Genomic DNA, 10,053 nt, shown 5'->3' on the forward strand with positions numbered 1-10,053 from the left:
GGAGCTCCATTTCATCCGGAGCTACAACCTTTGGTATTATTCTTTTGTGTGCATACATGGGCACAGCGGGGTCCTGTCCCGCCTATATGATGTTACCAAGTCTTCTTAGAGGCTCGTAGATAGTTGTGTATGATTAAATGTCTTTAGCCTTGTCGGCTTATATTTTGTATATTATCTTGATAGCCTCGTCGGCTAGTGTACATGGATTTGGGCATTGTATTGATGATGATATAAATGTATTGTTTCCCAATAAGATTAGCATGAATGATGGATAGAAAGTATGATTAAGCTATGTGCTCACCTAGATGTAAATGTGAATGTGCGATAAGAGGTACCTGAGTGGGTTAGCACCGGGTACCCGTCATGGCCCTCCGGTTAGGTCGTGACACTTATAATGATGTTTGGAGGTGTAACAACCTTCCATCACTCTGATAGGTTCAGGACGTACGCTTATTTTATATATATATACAGACTATGACCCCACAGGCGTTATATACGCGTATATTATGTATTATCTATATAGGGTATAGGGAAGGTTACAGCATTATATTCGCACTACCACCTGATCAGCTGATTACATGATGATGATGATGATGCCCAAAGAGGCCGATATGATACGATGGATGCCCACAGAGGCTTGACAGGCATCATATATGCATATATATGTGTACATACAGTATTTATGCATATCATTGGCCCTCAGAGGCAGTTCAGACATACAGATTGCATTCTTTTTATCCTATGTTCTTTTATGTCTCTTTCATATTACTTTCATGCCTTACATACTCAGTACTTTTTCCGTACTGACGTCCCTTTTCTGGGGGCGCTGCATTTCATGCCTGCAGGTCCAGGCAGACAGGTTGACGATCCGCCTTCGTAGGTTGTTGTTCAGTTGATATTGGAGCACTCCCCTTGTTTCGGCGTTGCTGTTGTGTTTTGGGTACGTTATATTTTTGTGTGTACATACTGGTATGGCAGGGACCTGTCATGTACTCTATTAGAGGCTTGTAGACGGTTGTGGTATTGTCAGACGTTGTATGTCCCCCTCAGCCTATATTTTTGTTGTATAGTTGTCAATGGTGGCCTTGTCGGCTTGTACAGTTTCTATCCAGCATAGATACATAGTATGTCTTTTCGGGCTCTTCCCTTCTAGCAGATTCCCATTTGGTGACCCTCGTGGTCCACCCTTGTTTATGATTATGATATGAAAGGATGATTAGCGGTGCTCGGCCGGTAGGGCTTGGGTGCCCGTCATGGCCCTCCGGTTTGGGTCGTGACAAATTTGGTATCAGAGCAGCTGCGTTCTAGGATTTTTTACAAGTCGTGTCTAGCAGATTCTTGTTTATGATCTATTATGCACCACACTTATAAACAGGAGGCTGCAGGGTATTTAGGAAGATTGTCCTTCTTTCTTATCTTAGATTGTGCGTTAGAGTCGTATTATAAGGATTTATTTTCTAATAACGTACTGTGATTTCAACGATGCCTATGACGAAGAGAGTTTCAGCTGGCCAGAGAGGCAAGGCCGCGACAGATGAGGGTACCAGTCGGGTGCCACCAGTAGATGTGGGCTAGAGTGAGTCCCAAAGTGAGACCCCATATCAGTCTTTTCAGATCCCTTGCATCCCAGCGGATCCCAGAGGGGCTGTAGCTACAATACCCCCAGTTCCTCTCCATAATGCAACAGGCCAGGAGATGCGAGATGCTATTCGATTATTGACTCAGTTAGTGGCCGCTCAGACCCAACGTCAGGGTACCGGTACTGGTTATGTTGACAGAAATATTAGTGTCAGGGTTCGAGACTTCATCAATTTGGACCCTCCAGTCTTTACAGGATCAAAACTAGATGAGGACCCACAGAATTTTATAGATCGGATGCTAAGGACATTGAGGGTAATGCATGTTTCTGACACTGAGTCAGTAGAGTTACCTTCTTCCCGCTTGCGAGATATTTCTGTCCAATGGTATGAGACTTGGGAGTTGTCTAGAGGGGCGAATGCACCTCCAGCAGTATGGTAGTAGTTCACTGAGGCCTTCATTTGATATTATTTGCCAGCCGAGACCCAACGGGCTCGAGTTGATAGATTTCTGAATTTATGCTAGGGGAATATGAGTGTTCGGGAGTACAATTTTCTCTTTAACTTGCTAGCCAAGTATGCTCCCATGATTGTAGCTGAGATGGAAGATCGGGTAAACTGGATTGTGATTGGACTTGGGCCGCACTTGATTAATGATTGCATAACGGCCTCACTTCAGAAGGGTGTGGATATCTCTCGTATTCAGGCATATGCTCAGGGTCTAGATGAGCGGAAGCAGCAACGAGCTGATCGAGAACGTGATAGGGGCCAGAGTAAAAGGGCTAGATCTTCTGGTTCCTTTGGTGAATTCAAGGGTAGTCATAGATAAGAGATTCCTAGGCATCCAGCCTATTCAGTGGCTAGCATGCCTTCACAGTTTCCAGGACTGAGGTTTGATCGAACCACTTATTCTGGGCCAGGCCAGAGTTCTAGGGCTTTCAATTCCTAGCTCAGGATAATTCTGGTCAGATGAGGCCATCTCTGCCATAATGCGCTCAGTGTGGTAAGTTTCACGCCGGACAGTGTCGTTTGGGATCAGATGTGTGTTAACTCTGTGTTCATCCAGGCTATATTATGCGAGATTATCCTCCGCGAGGAGGTGGAGGTGTAGTTCAGCCGACAGGATCTGCACCTGGTTCCTCATGTCACGACCCAACTAGTGGGCCATGACGGGTACCTGGAGCTGGCTACTGAGTACCACTCATTATGCTATCTATCATAATCAACCTGGACGTATATCATTTTCAACATAGAACTTGCTATAAACCAATTTCTGAATCTCCCAAAACATGAATATATGCATAAGCCCACAAGGCTACAAAATGACGTACAACATATACACTGAAGAAGTCTCATAATATCTACAACCCGCACATAAGTATCTACGAGCCTCTAACTATAGTACTGGAACCATGAGGGTGGGACAGGACCCCGCCATGCCCTAATATATACACAAAAGAATATACCAACAAATGGCAACTCCGAACTAGTGGAGTGCTCCTACAAATCTGCTGAGTAGGCTCCTAAGCGTCCGCACCATCTCCCGGTCTACCTGTGGGCATAAACACAACGTCCATTAAATAAAAAGACGTCAGTACAAATAATATGCTGAGTATGTAAGGCATGTATATCAACATAATAAGTAAATAGAAGAACATGACCTGAAGAGCTAACCTGTGACTGATTACCTCTTAAGGCGGAATCATGCATGCTAACAAGAAACACCATATCATGCATAAAAAAAAAACTGCCCGACCATATAGGTATGATGTGATCATCATTAGCCCGCGTTCAGGGTAAACATCTCAAGCCGCCCACTAGTGGTGTCTGCCCATGCCATATAGACATGGTGTAATCATCATCATAGCTACCCACTACGCCTGTCGTAGTGGTGACTGCCCGGCCATATAGGCGCGGTGTAATCATACGTATACATAACATAATGCATACATGAGTGCTCAAGAAAAGCTATAACTCTATCAGAGTGACGTAAGGTCGGTAACCTCCGATTACATTATGGAATATCATCATCGCTATGCCTCGCCTTGAAAGAACTAATATCATGAGGTGAGGAAACAACAAGGAATAATATCAATGAAATCATAAACATAGGATTATCAAGCTCATGAAAGTATCATTTTCATCGCCACTATCATAGAACATATCTCATAAGAAAACTTTAAGAATCTTTAACTCTCATCTTTGGGATGTAAGAAGGTCATGGGAATATAGTAAAGAAATCACAATATAAGAGTCGTGCCTTTGAAAGAAGGGGACTAGCCTTACATACCTTTGTGTTTCCTTACGACTAAGCGTTCTCCTTCCAAGTTCGCAACTCTACATTCAAGAGATTTCGCATTGCATTAGATCATTAGAAGCATACTCAAGTCTAATCTAGAGTGACTAAAAGGCTAACGAATATTAGGCAACATTTCCTTTGTTTCGACAACTTTTTCCATATTTAATAATAACTCCCCAACCATTAATGACAACACCCATAATATCATAATCCATAATCTCCACCAAGCTAGGCATTATCCAATTCTCAAAATTCCTCTTCAAGGTTATCCACAACCATAAATAAAACACAACGTCATACTTATTCATATATAATACTTCTTTAACATTCTTAGTGTCATTCATAACAAGATTATATTTATAGCCAATCAAGAACTATGATTCATGTTAAGTTCTTTTCAATAATACTATTATTTCCCCCTTTAAGCTTCATATTCTATATTCTTATCTAATCCAAGTCTTTCAACCACTCAACACCTTTAATAACATGAAATAATTGTAAAAATCACCTTTGATTATGTAGAAATGATCTTTGGAGGAAGATACTCCACTTGAGGACAACACCAACTTCAATTCCAAAGAAGATTTCAAGCTTCCATTAACCCTAATGAACACCCATACACTTGTTACACTTGATTCTTGGTGTTTAATCCTTGATTTCTCTTAGATATGTGTTAGTGTGGTGGAGGGAATATTCTAGAGCTCTCCAGATTTGCAAAGAACGTGGAAACTGAAAAATACGATCAGGGGTCATTTATTTATAGCTAGGACTGGAATATTCCAGAGAGGCGGGTCGACGACCTGTCGATGTGTCGACGGTCCGTCGACTTGCTCCTGCAGATTACTTAATTACAGAAACACATGGATGGTGCATAGCGATGGTCCGTCGACATGTCGACGGCCCGTCGATACTGACTGGTGTCTGCAGGATTTACTGATTCAGTTCAGATTCCGTCGATTCGATCCGTTCAACTTCTAACTCCATAATTTACCCAAAATACCTACTGATACATTTGTACACAGGGTGCAACACTTTATGTCCCCAAACTCGGGCACGGGTCTCCATTCTCAAGGCATACTCGACTAGGAAATCATTAGTTCTACTATGATGAGGACGTGGGGCATAACACCTCATTATCGGTACGCACTCCTGGGTAGGGTTCTCAGACATCAGCTGATCATGGTAGAGGCATAGGTGGAGCGTCCAATTTGAGCGGTCCTCAGAACCGCATCTATGCATTGGTTGGTTGGCAGGATCTTATGTCATTGCCTGATGTTGTTACAAGTATATTATCAGTATTCTACCATGACATATATGCATTGATATATCCAGGTTCTACTTTATCATAAGTCACTCATTTTATTGCTGGTAAGTTTGGGATAGAACCTGAAATGATTAGGTCTTTTGAGGTGTCCACACCTGTTGGAGATCCGATAATAGCTGGACGAGTATACAAGAATTGTGTTGTTATAATCTGCAATCCTCATACAATAGTAGACTTGTTTGAGTTGGATATAGTATACTTTGATGTTATTATGGGTATGGACTGGTTGGCTTCTTATTATGCTAACGTTGATTGTAGAACAAAGATGGTTCGGTTTCAGTTCCCAGAAGAGTCAGTTCTGGAGTGGAAAGGTAATACAGCTTTGTCGAGGGGTAGATTTATTTCTTATCTCAAGGCAAAGAAGATGATTGCAAAGGGTTGAATTTATCACATTGTTCGAGCTCGAAATGCAGACACAGAACCACCGACCTTCCAGTCTGTTCCAGAGGTTAATGAATTCCCAGATGTATTTTCAGACGAACTCCTAGGCATTCCACCTGAACGGGAGATCGACTTTACTATCGATGTGCTATCAGATACTCAACCGATATTTATTCCCCTTTATAGGATGGCCTCTAATGAGCTGAAAGAATTGAATGAACAGTTGAAAGATTTGCTTGAGAAAGGCTGTATTAGGCCTAGTACGTTGCCGTGAGGAGCACCAGTGTTATTTAGAAAGATGGCTCATTGCGAATGTGTATAGATTATATACAGTTGAATAAGGTGACGATAAAGAACAAGTATCCGCTACAAAGGATTGATGATTTATTTGAAGGGTGCCAGATGCTTGTCAAACATAGATTTGAGATCAGGTTATCATTAGGTCAGGGTCAAAGAAAAAGATATTCCGAAGACAGCATTCAGGACCAGATATGGTCACTTCGAGTTTCTTGTGATGTCTTTTGGGTTGACTAATGCGCGAGCAGTATTTATGGATTTGATGAACCGCATATTTAGACCCTTCTTAGATCAGTTTGTGATTGTGTTTATCGATGAAATTCTGGTCTACTCTCGATCAGAGGCCGAGCATACGGATCATTTGCATGTTGTACTCAAAGTTCTTCAGAATCAGAAGTTATACGCAAGTTCTCTAAATGTGAGTTCTGGTTGAATTTCATGGATTTCCTAGGACATACTATATCAGATGAAGGCATCAGGGTTGACACTCAGAAGATAGAGGCCATGAAGACTTGATTTAGACCCCCGACACCGACAGAGGTTCATAGTTTTCTAGGGTTGGTAGGATATTACAAGAGATTTGTAGAGGGCTTCTCCTCTCTTTTAGCGCCATTGACGAAGTTGACACAGAAGGTAGCTAAGTTCCAGTGGACAGATACTTATGAGCGGAGTTCTCAGGAGTTGAAGAACAGACTCACTTCAGCGCCAGTTTTGACACTTCCAGAGGGTTATGCTATCTATTGTGATGCGTCGGGCATCGGATTGGGTTGTGTGTTGATGCAGCATAGTAAGGTTATTGCTTATGCTTTGAGGCAGTTGAGGAAGCATAAGAAGAATTATCCGACCCATGATTTGGAGTTAGTTGCGATGATTCATGCGCTTAAGGTTTGGAGGCATTATTTATACGGTGTTCACATTGATATTTACACAGATCATAAGAGCCTTCAGCATATCTTTAAGCAGAAGGAGTTGAACTTACGTCAGAGGCGATGGCTGGAGCTGTTGAAGGATTACAATGTGGATATTCTATACTATCCAGGGAAGGCGAATGTATTAGCTGATGCCCTTAGCCGCAGATCTATCGGTAGTTTGTCTTACTTGCGAGCAGAGAAAAGGGAGCTAGCTCACGAGCTTCATCAGTTAGCCAGCCTAAGAGTTCAATTATTGGACTTAGGTAATGTAGGAGTTATAGTTTAGGATACGGCGACATCATCCTTAGTAGCTGAGGTTAAGGAATACCAGTATGAGGATCCTTCTTTGATTCGGTACAGAGAGACAACCCCACAGAAAAAGAAGTCACCCTTTGAGATTTTCGGAGATGGATTTCTGTGGTATCGAGGCAGATTGTGTGTTTCGGATGTTGCAGGGTTACATCAGCAGATTATGGCAGAAGCTCATTATTCCCGCTACTCTATTCATCCAGGATCGACAAAGATGTACCATGATATCAGAGAGATTTATTGGTGGAATGGTATGAAGAAGGATATAGCAGAGTTTGTAGCCCAATGCCCTAATTGTCAGCAGGAAAATGATGAGCAACAGAAGCCTGATGAATTGCTGCAGGATATAGAGATTCCAATTTGGAAATGGGAGGTGATTAATATGGATTTCATTAAAGTCTTACCTCGTTCCCAGTGCAGGTTTTATTCAATATGGGTGATTGTTGATAGACTCACAAAGCCAGCACATTTTCTACCTATCAGGACTACTTATTCCGCTGAAGATTATGCGAAGTTATATATTAAGGACATAGTGCGACTTCATGGGGTTCCAGTATCTATTATCTCAGACAGAGGTGCGCAGTTTACATCTAACTTTTGGAGATCTTTCCAGAAGCACGTGAACCTTAGTACTACATTTCATCCCCAAACAGACGGGCAGGCTGAGCGTACTATTCAGATGCTTGAGGATATGCTACGAGCATGTGTGATAGACTTCGGAGGTAGTTGGGATGATAATTTACCATTTATTGAGTTTGCGTATAATAATAGCTACCATTCCAGTGTCCAGATGACCCCGTATGAGGCCCTATATTGGCTGCAGTGTAGATCTCATATCGGATGGTTCAAGGTCAGAGAATTAAAGTTGATAGGGCCTGATTTGGTTCAGCAGGCGGTGGAGAAGGTTAAGCTCATTCAGGAGAGATTGTTAGTAGCTCAGAGTCACCAGAAGTCTTATGTAGATAACAAATGACGAGACTTGGAGTTCCAGGTAGATGACTGGGTGTTTCTGAAGGTATCACCTATGAAAGGTGTCATGAGATTCGGTAAGAAGGGCAAGCTTAGCCCTAGATACATTGACTATTACAGAATTGTGCATAGAGTAGGCCAAGTAGCCTATGAGTTAGATTTACCTTCAGACTTTGAATCTGGACATCCAGTCTTCCATGTATCCATACTCTGTAAGTGCATGGGATCCTTCCATAGTTGTACCCGTGGATGATGTTCAGGTTACAGAGCAACTATCATGTGAGGAAGTCCTTGTTGCTATCTTAGATAGACAGGTTCGTAGGTTGCGAACCAAAGATGTAGCTTCCGTAAAAGTACTCTGGAGGAATAAGAATGTAAAAGAGATGACTTTGGAAGCCAAGAAAGATATGAAGTCTAGGTATCCTCATTTGTTTCCGACCCCAGAGCAGATGCAGACTACAACACTATCGTCTTCAGGTATGTATTATTTGTCAGTTACTCTTGTTAGTCGTATGGGACCACTGTTGTTATTGATTGTTGTAGCCTTGTGTGGCATTGTACTGTGTTGTTGGGCTGTGTGGCAGGTTAGTAGTAGTGTGATTATAGAGGAGACTTTGCCGAAATTTCTGTAAACTTCTAAGGGTACTAACATTTGAGGAAGAATGTTTGGGATAAGGCACTATTACCCCCCTGAACTATACCCGAAGTTGCTACGACACACCTTACCTTTCCCTGGGTCCTATTACCCCCCTAAACTTATTTAAAACGAAATAATTACCCCCCTAAACGCTGATGCCTACTCTCATATGCGAAAGTGACATACACTCTCCTTGCCACATGTGTATTTATTTGTTTTCTTTCTTTTTTAAAAAAAAAATCAGCTTACGTGTCAATATTTTAAAAAATAAATAAATAACTGAATTTCCTTTTTAAAAAAATGATTTTTAAAACCCCTTTTTAAAAAAAATGAAAATTTGATTTTTTTTTATACCCCTTTTTAAAAATTAAAAAAACAAAACAAAACTGAAAACATCGATTAAAAAACTGAATTTTCTTTTAAAAAATGATTTTTAAAACCCTTTTTTTTAAAAAAAACTGATTTTTTTTAAAACCCATTTTTTTTTTATTTATTTTAAAAACAAAACTAAAAAATGAACTTTTTTAAAATATGGAAGATTGGATTATTTTTTTAAAATGTCTTAAAAAATTTTGATTTTCATGATTACATTTTCTTAGGACACTTTTATTTTTCAAATAAAATCCGGAAAAAGTGTTTTTCTTGTCAAAATGTGAAATAACTAATATTTTATAAAATTTTGAAAAAATCAATTATTTTTTTAAAATGTGGAAAGCCCTTTTTTTAAAACTAAATGTGGAAAACTAGATTTATTTTCATATTTTAAGAAAATACAGATTTTTAAGAAAAAAATAAGTTTTCCCGTTTCTTATGTTTCTCACTCTCTCAAAACACACTCTCCTTGCCATTCGGCGTTTAGGGGGGTAATTATTCCGTTTTAAATAATTTTAGGGGGTAATTATTCCGTTTTAAATAACTTTAGGGGGGGGGCGGTAATAGGACCCAGGGAAAGGTCAAATATGTCGTAGCAACTTCGGGTATAGTTCAGGGGGTAATAGTGCCTTATTCCAGAATGTTTCTAAGGGGAGGGGGAGGATGTTACACTCCGTACTTTTATACATTAAGTTTCCTCATGAGTTGGTTGCTATAGATTTGGAAAGCAAAATTATCTTCGAGGTTATATGGGATTAGACGTGTTCATCTTGAGTATACGAAGGGTTAAGTTCATGTTTGGCAAGTGTTGGAAGGACTAGAGGATAAACGAATTAAAGGGAATACGTTTCGTCGAAATTTGATATTGGAGGATAAATACGGACTGTCTGTTGAGAAATACGGACCGTAATTGGAAATACTGCCCGTACACCTCTTGGCAGAGAGGAGAAAATTGTTGATGAGAATTACGGTCCATA

Source organism: Lycium barbarum, chromosome 3 (genome assembly GCF_019175385.1).
Source record: "Lycium barbarum isolate Lr01 chromosome 3, ASM1917538v2, whole genome shotgun sequence".
In the NCBI taxonomy this organism is placed as follows: Eukaryota; Viridiplantae; Streptophyta; class Magnoliopsida; order Solanales; family Solanaceae; genus Lycium; species Lycium barbarum.